At 30.8% G+C, this 12,503-nt stretch overlaps 1 long non-coding RNA gene across 1 annotated transcript; it reads left to right on the top strand.

Annotated features, from left to right (window-relative positions):
* Nucleotides 1-2,753: 2,753 nt before the first annotated feature.
* On the top strand, nt 2,754-12,027 carry LOC125777217 (uncharacterized). Its single transcript, XR_007422174.1, has 3 exons — nt 2,754-2,811; nt 4,638-5,301; nt 11,766-12,027. It is a non-coding gene; the product is annotated as an uncharacterized LOC125777217 (long non-coding RNA).
* The last annotated feature ends 476 nt before the right edge of the window (nt 12,028-12,503 follow it).

Genomic DNA, 12,503 nt, shown 5'->3' with positions numbered 1-12,503 from the left:
AATTCCACAATCTTATATTTAGGTTTAAAGTCGATTTTCTTGTAAACACATATTTAGCAATCGATATTGAGTTGCTCCAAATCATTAGTTTAACATATTTAAATTCATTAACCTTCTTCATATTACTGAAGTCGACACAAAGCCTTGACGGCAGTGCATTTCGAAGAATTCCACAATCTTATATTTAGGTATAAAGTCGATTTTCTTGTAAACACATATTTAGCAATCGATATTGAGTTGCTCCAAATCATTAGTTTAACATATTTAAAATAATTAACCTTCTTCATATTACTGAAGTTGACACAAAGTCTTAACGGCAGTGCATTTGGAAGAATTTCATAATCTTATATTTAGGTTTAAAGTCGATTTTCTTGTAAACACATATTTAGCAATCGATATTGAGTTGCTCCAAATCATTAGTTTAACATATTTAAAATAATTAACCTTCTTCATATTACTGAAGTTGACACAAAGTCTTAACCGCAGTGCATTTGGAAGTATTTCATAATCTTATATTTAGGTTTAAAGTCGATTTTCTTGTAAACACATATTTAGCAATCGATATTGAGTTGCTCCAAATCAGTAGTTTAACATATTTAAATTCATTAACCTTCTTCATATTACTGAAGTCGACACAAAGTCTTAACGGCAGTGCATTTGGAAGAATTTCATAATCTTATATTTAGGTTTAAAGTCGATTTTCTTGTAAACACATATTTAGCAATCGATATTGAGTTGCTCCAAATCATTAGTTTAACATATTTAAATTCATTAACCTTCTTCATATTACTGAAGTCGACACAAAGCCTTAACGGCAGTGCATTTCGAAGAATTCCACAATCTTATATTTAGGTTTAAAGTCGATTTTCTTGTAAACACATATTTAGCAATCGATATTGAGTTGCTCCAAATCATTAGTTTAACATATTTAAATTCATTAACCTTCTTCATATTACTGAAGTCGACACAAAGCCTTAGCGGCAGTGCATTTCGAAGAATTCCACAATCTTATATTTAGGTTTAAAGTCGATTTTCTTGTAAACACATATTTAGCAATCGATATTGAGTTGCTCCAAATCAGTAGTTTAACATATTTAAATTCATTAACCTTCTTTATCTTAATGAAGTAGACATAGAGCCATAACGGCAGTGCATTTGGAAGAATTCCATAATCTTATATTTAGGTTTAAAGTCGATTTTCTTGTAAACACATATTTAGCAATCGATATTGAGTTGCTCCAAATCATTAGTTTAACATATTTAAATTCATTAACCTTCTTCATATTACTGAAGTCGACACAAAGCCTTGACGGCAGTGCATTTTGAAGAATTCCACAATCTTATATTTAGGTATAAAGTCGGTTTTCTTGTAAACACATATTTGGCAATCGATATTGGGTTGCTCCAAATCATTAGTTCAACATAACCTTATTCATCTTAATGAAGTTGACACAAAGCCTTGACGGCAGTGCATTTTGAAGAATTCCACAATCTTATATTTAGGTATAAAGTCGGTTTTCTTGTAAACACATATTTGGCAATCGATATTGGGTTGCTCCAAATCATTAGTTCAACATATTTACATTAATTAAACTTCTTCGTATTACTGAAGTCGACACAAAGCCTTGACGGCAGTGCATTTCGAAGAATCCCACAATCTTATATTTAGGTTTAAAGTCGATTTTCTTGTAAACACATAATTAGCAATCGATATTGAGTTGCTCCAAATCATTAGTAACCTTCTTCATCTTAATGAAGTTGACATAAAGCCATAACGGCAGTGCATTTGGAAGAATTCCATAATCTTATATTTAGGTTTAAAGTCGATTTTCTTGTAAACACATATTTAGCAATCGATATTGAGTTGCTCCAAATCATTAGTATAATATATTTAAATTAATTAACCTTCTTCATATTACTGAAGTTGACACAAAGTCTTAACGGCAGTGCATTTGGAAGAATTCCATAATCTTATATTTAGGTTTAAAGTCGATTTTCTTGTAAACACATATTTAGCAATCGATATTGGGTTGCTCCAAATCAGTAGTTTAACATATTAAAATTAATTAACCTTCTTCATATTACTGAAGTTGACACAAAATCTTAACGGCTGTGCATTTGGAAGAATTCCATAATCTTATATTTAGGTTTAAAGTCAATTTTCTTGTAAACACATATTTAGAAATCGATAGTGAGTTGCTCCAAATCATTTGTTAAACATTTTTACATTAATTAACCTTCTTCATATTACTGAAGTTGAAACAAAGCCTTGACGGCAGTGAATTTGGAAGAATTCCACAATCTTATATTTAGGTATAAAGTCGATTTTCTTGTAAACACATATTTAGCAATCGATATTGAGTTGCTCCAAATCATTAGTTTAACATATTTAAATTAATTAACCTTCTTCGTCTTAATGAAGTTGACACAAAGCCTTAACGGCAGTGCATTTGGAAGAATTCCATAATCTTATATTTAGGTTTAAAGTCGATTTTCTTGTAAACACATATTTAGCAATCGATATTGAGTTGCTCCAAATCAGTAGTTTAACATATTTAAATTCATTAACCTTCTTCATATTACTGAAGTCGACACAAAGTCTTAACGGCAGTGCATTTGGAAGAATTTCATAATCTTATATTTAGGTTTAAAGTCGATTTTCTTGTAAACACATATTTAGCAATCGATATTGAGTTGCTCCAAATCATTAGTTTAACATATTTACATTAATTAACCTTCTTCATATTACTGAAGTTGACACAAAGCCTTAGCGGCAGTGCATTTCGAAGAATTCCACAGTCTTATATTTAGGTTTAAAGTCGATTTTCTTGTAAACACATATTTAGCAATCGATATTGTGTTGCTCCAAATCATTAGTTTAACATATTTAAAATAATTAACATTCTTCATGTTACTGAAGTTGACAGAATGCCTTAACGGCAGTGCATTTGGAAGAATTCCACAATCTTATATTTAGGTATAAAGTCGATTTTCTTGTAAACACATATTTAGCAATCGATATTGAGTTGCTCCAAATCATTAGTTTAACATATTTAAAATAATTAACCTTCTTCATATTACTGAAGTTGACACAAAGTCTTAACCGCAGTGCATTTGGAAGTATTTCATAATCTTATATTTAGGTTTAAAGTCGATTTTCTTGTAAACACATATTTAGCAATCGATATTGAGTTGCTCCAAATCAGTAGTTTAACATATTTAAATTCATTAACCTTCTTCATATTACTGAAGTCGACACAAAGTCTTAACGGCAGTGCATTTGGAAGAATTTCATAATCTTATATTTAGGTTTAAAGTCGATTTTCTTGTAAACACATATTTAGCAATCGATATTGAGTTGCTCCAAATCATTAGTTTAACATATTTAAATTCATTAACCTTCTTCATATTACTGAAGTCGACACAAAGCCTTAACGGCAGTGCATTTCGAAGAATTCCACAATCTTATATTTAGGTTTAAAGTCGATTTTCTTGTAAACACATATTTAGCAATCGATATTGAGTTGCTCCAAATCATTAGTTTAACATATTTAAATTAATTAACCTTCTTCATATTACTGAAGTTGACACAAAGCCTTGACGGCAGTGCATTTCGAAGAATTCCACAGTCTTATATTTAGGTTTAAAGTCGATTTTCTTGTAAACACATATTAAGCAATCGATATTGAGTTGCTCCAAATCATTAGTTTAACATATTTAAATTAATTAACCTTCTTCATATTACTGAAGTTGACACAAAATCTTAACGGCAGTGCATTTGGAAGAATTCCATAATCTTATATTTAGGTTTAAAGTCGATTTTCTTGTAAACACATATTTAGCAATCGATAGTGGGTTGCTCCAAATCATTAGTTTAACATATTTAAATTCATTAACCTTCTTCATATTACTGAAGTCGACACAAAGCCTTGACGGCAGTGCATTTCGAAGAATTCCACAATCTTATATTTAGGTTTAAAGTCGATTTTCTTGTAAACACATATTTAGCAATCGATATTGAGTTGCTCCAAATCATTAGTTTAACATATTTAAATTCATTAACCTTCTTCATATTACTGAAGTTGACACAAAGTCTTAACGGCAGTGCATTTGGAAGAATTCCATAATCTTATATTTAGGTTTAAAGTCGATTTTCTTGTAAACACATATTTAGCAATCGATATTGAGTTGCTCCAAATCAGTAGTTTAACATATTTAAATTCATTAACCTTCTTCATATTACTGAAGTCGACACAAAGTCTTAACGGCAGTGCATTTGGAAGAATTTCATAATCTTATATTTAGGTTTAAAGTCGATTTTCTTGTAAACACATATTTAGCAATCGATATTGAGTTGCTCCAAATCATTAGTTTAACATATTTAAATTCATTAACCTTCTTCATATTACTGAAGTCGACACAAAGCCTTAACGGCAGTGCATTTCGAAGAATTCCACAATCTTATATTTAGGTTCAAAGTCGATTTTCTTGTAAACACATATTTAGCAATCGATATTGAGTTGCTCCAAATCATTAGTTTAACATATTTAAATTCATTAACCTTCTTCATATTACTGAAGTCGACACAAAGTCTTAACGGCAGTGCATTTGGAAGAATTCCATAATCTTATATTTAGGTTTAAAGTCGATTTTCTTGTAAACACATATTTAGCAATCGATATTGAGTTGCTCCAAATCATTAGTTTAACATATTTAAATTAATTAACCTTCTTCGTCTTAATGAAGTTGACACAAAGCCTTAGCGGCAGTGCATTTCGAAGAATTCCACAGTCTTATATTTAGGTTTAAAGTCGATTTTCTTGTAAACACATATTTAGCAATCGATATTGAGTTGCTCCAAATCATTAGTTTAACATATTTAAATTAATTAACCTTCTTCATATTACTGAAGTTGACACAAAATCTTAACGGCTGTGCATTTGGAAGAATTCCATAATCTTATATTTAGGTTTAAAGTCGATTTTCTTGTAAACACATATTTAGCAATCGATATTGAGTTGCTCCAAATCATTAGTTTAACATATTTAAATTAATTAACCTTCTTCATATTACTGAAGTTGACACAAAGTCTTAACGGCAGTGCATTTGGAAGAATTCCATAATCTTATATTTAGGTTTAAAGTCGATTTTCTTGTAAACACATATTTAGCAATCGATATTGAGTTGCTCCAAATCATTAGTTTAACATATTTAAATTCATTAACCTTCTTCATATTACTGAAGTCGACACAAAGCCTTAGCGGCAGTGCATTTCGAAGAATTCCACAATCTTATATTTAGGTATAAAGTCGATTTTCTTGTAAACACATATTTAGCAATCGATATTGAGTTGCTCCAAATCATTAGTTTAACATATTTAAATTAGTTAACCTTATTCATCTTAATGAAGTTGACATAAAGCCATAACGGCAGTGCATTTAGAAGAATTCCATAATCTTATATTTAGATATAAAGTCGATTTTCTTGTAAACACATATTTAGCAATCGATATTGAGTTGCTCCAAATAATTAGTTTAACATATCTAAAATAATTAACCTTCTTCGTATTACTGAAGGTGAAACAAAGTCTTAATGGCCGTGCATTTGTAGAATTCCATAATCTTATATTTAGGTTTAAAGTCGATTTTCTTGTAAACACATATTTAGCAATCGATATTGAGTTGCTCCAAATCATTAGTTTAACATATTTAAAATAATTAACCTTCTTCATATTACTGAAGTTGACACAAAGTCTTAACCGCAGTGCATTTGGAAAAATTTCATAATCTTATATTTAGGTTTAAAGTCGATTTTCTTGTAAACACATATTTAGCAATCGATATTGAGTTGCTCCAAATCATTAGTTTAACATATTTAAATTCATTAACCTTCTTCATATTACTGAAGTCGACACAAAGCCTTGACGGCAGTGCATTTCGAAGAATTCCACAATCTTATATTTAGGTTTAAAGTCGATTTTCTTGTAAACACATATTTAGCAATCGATATTGAGTTGCTCCAAATCATTAGTTTAACATATTTAAATTCATTAACCTTCTTCATATTACTGAAGTCGACACAAAGTCTTAACGGCAGTGCATTTGGAAGAATTTCATAATCTTATATTTAGGTTTAAAGTCGATTTTCTTGTAAACACATATTTAGCAATCGATATTGAGTTGCTCCAAATCAGTAGTTTAACATATTTAAATTCATTAACCTTCTTCATATTACTGAAGTCGACACAAAGTCTTAACGGCAGTGCATTTGGAAGAATTTCATAATCTTATATTTAGGTTTAAAGTCGATTTTCTTGTAAACACATATTTAGCAATCGATATTGAGTTGCTCCAAATCATTAGTTTAACATATTTAAATTCATTAACCTTCTTCATATTACTGAAGTCGACACAAAGCCTTGACGGCAGTGCATTTCGAAGAATTCCACAATCTTATATTTAGGTTTAAAGTCGATTTTCTTGTAAACACATATTTAGCAATCGATATTGAGTTGTTCCAAATCATTAGTTTAACATATTTACATTAATAAACTTTCTTCATATGACTGAAGTTGACACAAAGCCTTGACGGCAGTGCATTTCGAAGAATTCCATAAACTTATATTTAGGTTTAAAGTCGATTTTCTTGTAAACACATATTTAGCAATCGATATTGAGTTGCTCCAAATCATTAGTTTAACATATTTAAATTAATTAACCTTCTTCATATTACTGAAGTTGACACAAAGTCTTAACCGCAGTGCATTTGGAAGTATTTCATAATCTTATATTTAGGTTTAAAGTCGATTTTCTTGTAAACACATATTTAGCAATCGATATTGAGTTGCTCCAAATCATTAGTTTAACATATTTAAATTCATTAACCTTCTTCATATTACTGAAGTCGACACAAAGCCTTGACGGCAGTGCATTTCGAAGAATTCCACAATCTTATATTTAGGTATAAAGTCGATTTTCTTGTAAACACATATTTAGCAATCGATATTGAGTTGCTCCAAATCATTAGTTTAACATATTTAAATTAATTAACCTTCTTCATATTACAGAAGTTGACATAAAGCCATAACGGCAGTGCATTTAGAAGAATTCCATAATCATATGTTTAGGTTTAAAGTCGATTTTCTTGTAAACACATATTAAGCAATCGATATTGAGTTGCTCCAAATCATTAGTTTAACATATTTAAATTAATTAACCTTCTTCATATTACTGAAGTTGACACAAAATCTTAACGGCTGTGCATTTGGAAGAATTCCATAATCTTATATTTAGGTTTAAAGTCGATTTTCTTGTAAACACATATTTAGCAATCGATATTGAGTTGCTCCAAATCAGTAGTTTAACATATTTAAATTCATTAACCTTCTTCATATTACTGAAGTCGACACAAAGTCTTAACGGCAGTGCATTTCGAAGAATTCCACAATCTTATATTTAGGTATAAAGTCGATTTTCTTGTAAACACATATTTAGCAATCGATATTGAGTTGCTCCAAATCATTAGTTTAACATATTTACATTAATTAACCTTCTTCATATTACTGAAGATGTCACAAAGCCTTAACGGCAGTGCATTTGGAAGAATTCGACAATCTTATATTTAGGTATAAAGTCGATTTTCTTGTAAACACATATTTAGCAATCGATATTGAGTTGCTCCAAATCAATATATTAACATATTTAAATTCATTAACCTTCTTTATCTTAATGAAGTCGACATAAAGTCTTAACGGCAGTGCATTTGGAAGAATTCCATAATCTTATATTTAGGTTTAAAGTCGATTGAAACACATATTTAGCAATCGATATTGAGTTGCTCCAAAACATTACTATAACATATTTAAATTAATTAACCTTAATCATCTTAGTGAAGATGACATAAAGCCTTAACGGCAGCACATTTGGAAGAATTCCACAATCTTATATTTAGGTATAAAGTCGATTTTCTTGTAAAAAAAATATTTAGCAATCGATATTGAGTTGCTGCAAATCATTAGTTTAAGATATTTAAATTAATTAACATTCTTCATATTACTGAAGTTGACAGAATGCCTTAACGGCAGTGCATTTGGAAGAATTCGACAATCTTATATTTAGGTATAAAGTCGATTTTCTTGTAAACACATATTTAGCAATCGATATTGAGTTGCTCCAAATCATTAGTTTAACATATTTACATTAATTAACCTTCTTTATCTTAATGAAGTTGACACAAAGCCTTAACGGCAGTGCATTTGGAAGAATTCCATAATCTTACATTTAGGTTTAAAGTCGATTTTCTTGTAAACACATATTTAGCAATCGATATTGAGTTGCTCCAAATCATTAGTTTAACATATTTAAATTAATTAACCTTCTTCATATTACTGAAGTCGACACAAAGCCTTGACGGCAGTGCATTTCGAAGAATCCCACAATCTTATATTTAGGTTTAAAGTCGATTTTCTTGTAAACAAATATTTAGCAATCGATATTGAGTTGCTCCCAATCAGTAGTTTAACATATATAATATCAACTAGCAAATACCCGGCGTACTTTGTTACGCCGCAAAAACTGAAACGATGAGGGTATTGGAAAGAATTTAATGTAGTTTAAAATGCAAATAAAAGAATACCTTTATTCGTACATGTAAACACACATACATGAGTATAATGTGTAACTTATGTTAAGACTTACAAATATTTACTACCCATATTTGAATTAATTGCAAACACTTTTAAATTCATTAACGTTGTAAATAATTTGTTTACTAAATTTTTTTTACAGAAAAATTAAAAATAGATAACAAAAAGGTAACAATTCAAAACTCTTACTTAAAATAAATAGGATTGTATAGAGTAAATATTAATTCAAGATATAAAATAAGGTATACTATAATTGATGTATTTTGGAACAATAACCAAAAAGGATATATTTTAATTATTAAAAACTTTAGTGAATACAACATTTTTTGTTTTATTTCCATTGCCAGAAATGAGAACAGTTTGTTTTGCGGGGAACCAATTCGTGACAGAGCCACATATAATTGACCGTGAGAAAATACTTCGTTTCGAAGATCTATGCCAACAGTATTAAATGTTTGCCCTTGGGACTTATTAATGGTAATCGCAAAACACGTCTTAACGGGGAACTGTACTCTTTTGAAACTAAATGGAAGATCTGTAGGTATCATTGGTATCCGAGGGATCATTGTGCTTTCGCCTGCTGCAGGTTCGGTTAAAATGTTTGCGTGAATGATATTAGGCATCAAGTGCGTTATCTTCAGTCGAATGCCATTACATAAATTGGGAGGCTTAAGATTTCGTAGAAGGATTATTGGCGTACCAATTTTAAGTTCTAGTTGAAATGGAGGTAGTCCCGAGGGATTAAGAGAGTTAAGAAACTCCGTTGGATAGTGAACAACGTCTCCTTCATCTGTCACTGTGTCAAAAGAATTGTAAATTTTATATTCTGATAATATTCTTTGACAAACGGCTTTGTTGATTTCGTCTGCAGCGGAATTCGTCGAAGTAATTATAGCTCACTCATATAACCACTTAGAATCTTTGTGGTGCAAATTAATAATATCTGGATACACGTTATCAATAAGTTGGTCAACTTTTCTAACAAAGGTTCCTGCAATATCTGGCATTATTACATAACCATCTTTGGTGACAGATTTGGAACCGTTACCTATTTTAAGTAGGAACTCTGCAAACCGATTGGATGGTCCAGCTCCACAAAGATTTATTCGCATATTGGCAGTCAATTTAAATTTTGGTGTTGTGTTCAGCGCTGGCAATAAACTCCCAATAACGTGGTAAACTTGTCCATGTATTTTAAACGTTGGCATGAAATTACCCTTCCTAATTTCATTACCACCAAACGAAGTCACAGCCATTGCATTTTCTTATATTTTTTTTTTAAGTGACAGGACGACTGATGCTCACCTGTAAGCAGCGCTTTGATTGTCAGCGAAGGCTCACCTATATGTCTCACTTACATGTCTCTTGCTACAACACATACCTGGTGCCTCTTTCACCCACTTTTTAGCCTTACAAAAATTGCAAATGCCATTCATTCGACCAATGAATAAAAGGGAATGGTCCAAATAATTACAATCCTGTCTATAGTTAAACGCTGATTTGAAAGCAATCGCCCCTTGTCTATTTTGCATCATTTGCAACCTTACATTCTCTACGCGATTTGCACTCTCGTCGACCGTCTCATTTCGTCTTAGCTGAATTTGCCGTCTATTTGATGAGGATCTAAATAATTGAGATTTTGCTTTTGGCATCTCTGAAAGCTTTTATTGTAAAAACCGTATATTTATTATTAACCAAATTAGTTTCGCTTAAATCTAATCTTTACCTTTTGATTTAAAGACAATAAATTTCCAATTTTAATCTACCATTTGCAGAATACGATCATAAATACAATAAAGTTAGAAGAAACCAGCAAGAATTTCGCAGACACACATGAAAACCACATTACATCTTAATATTTGATTTTATTGGTTTTTGGATGTTCCTTACGGAGAGCGTTCTGTTTTTATTTTCAATGTGCTTTGTTACAAAAAAGTTGCAATTCAAGCAACAGTGCGTTGCTGCAAAATAAGTAGCTGTAAAACAGAATAAATATAGTTGACACTGTATTTACATATCTACATACATGCATACATACGGCAATTTATGCGAGCATTTGATTGTGCTGTTTAGCGTTATTTCACTTGTCCTGCGATCATTTATATATGCAAACTTTTTTGCTTTGTACTTTACTTCAATAAGTTATGTAGAAAAGATGTGAGAGATGGAAGAGAGAGTGCATACATATGTACATATGTATGTATGTACTTAACTTCATTACGTTATGCTGGAAAAGATGTGCAGAGATGGAAGAGAGAGAGAGAGTGCGTGCCGCAAACGATCAAGGGCACACGCACACACACAAAGCGCGCTTTGCTGTAGACTGCGTTTGGTGAACGAAAAACCTTATGCTTGCAATATTTCTGGTTTTTCAAAAACTTCAACCCGAAAGAAAGAGGATTTGATTTCGGAAGATTAAAAAAAAAGTATGCCACTCGCGAGCCTAGAGCAAATGCTTTAATTTCAAAAAAAATTTATAAAAATCGCTTCAGAACTTTAGGAGATTAGCCGTTACAAACATTTTTCATATAAGCGATTTTATATAATTAGTATAGATAACCTTCTTCATATTACTGAAGTCGACACAAAGTCTTAACGGCAGTGCATTTGGAAGAATTTCATAATCTTATATTTAGGTTTAAAGTCGATTTTCTTGTAAACACATATTTAGCAATCGATATTGAGTTGCTCCAAATCATTAGTTTAACATATTTAAATTCATTAACCTTCTTCATATTACTGAAGTCGACACAAAGCCTTGACGGCAGTGCATTTTGAAGAATTCCACAATCTTATATTTAGGTATAAAGTCGATTTTCTTGTAAACACATATTTGGCAATCGATATTGGCTTGCTCCAAATAATTAGATGAACATAACCTTAATCATCTTAATGAAGTTGACATAAAGCCTTAACGGCAGTTCATTTGGAAGAACTCTATAATCTTACATTTAGGAATAAACTCGATTTTCTTGTAAACACATATTTAGCAATCGATATTGAGTTGCTCCAAATCAGTAGTTTAACATATTTAAATTCATTAACCTTCTTCATATTACTGAAGTCGACACAAAGCTTTGACGGCAGTGCATTTCGATGAATTCCACAATCTTATATTTAGGTTCAAAGTCGATTTTCTTGTAAACACATATTTAGCAATCGATATTGAGTTGCTCCAAATCAGTAGTTTAACATATTTAAATTCATTAACCTTCTTCATATTACTGAAGTCGACACAAAGCCTTGACGGCAGTGCATTTCGAAGAATTCCACAATCTTATATTTAGGTATAAAGTCGATTTTCTTGTAAACACATATTTAGCAATCGATATTGAGTTGCTCCAAATCATTAGTTTAACATATTTAAATTAATTAACCTTCTTCGTCTTAATGAAGTTGACACAAAGCCTTAGCGGCAGTGCATTTCGAAGAATTTCACAGTCTTATATTTAGGTTTAAAGTCGATTTTCTTGTAAACACATATTAAGCAATCGATATTGAGTTGCTCCAAATCATAAGTTTAACATATTTACATTAATTAACCTTCTTCATCTTAATTACGTTGACATAAAGCCATAACGGCATTGCATTTGGAAGAACTCCATAATCCTACATTTAGGTTTAAAGTCGATTTTCTTGTAAACACATATTTAGCAATCGATATTGAGTTGCTCCAAATCAGTAGTTTAACATATTTAAATTCATTAACCTTCTTCATATTACTGAAGTCGACACAAAGCCTTGACGGCAGTGCATTTCGAAGAATTCCACAATCTTATCTTTAGGTATAAAGTCTATTTTCTTGTAAACACATATTTAGCAATCGATATTGAGTTGCTCCAAATCATTAGTTTAACAT

The sequence above is a fragment of the Bactrocera dorsalis genome, chromosome 3 (genome assembly GCF_023373825.1).
Source record: "Bactrocera dorsalis isolate Fly_Bdor chromosome 3, ASM2337382v1, whole genome shotgun sequence".
In the NCBI taxonomy this organism is placed as follows: domain Eukaryota; kingdom Metazoa; phylum Arthropoda; class Insecta; order Diptera; family Tephritidae; genus Bactrocera; species Bactrocera dorsalis.
This window is presented reverse-complemented; position numbering and strand designations above follow the sequence as displayed.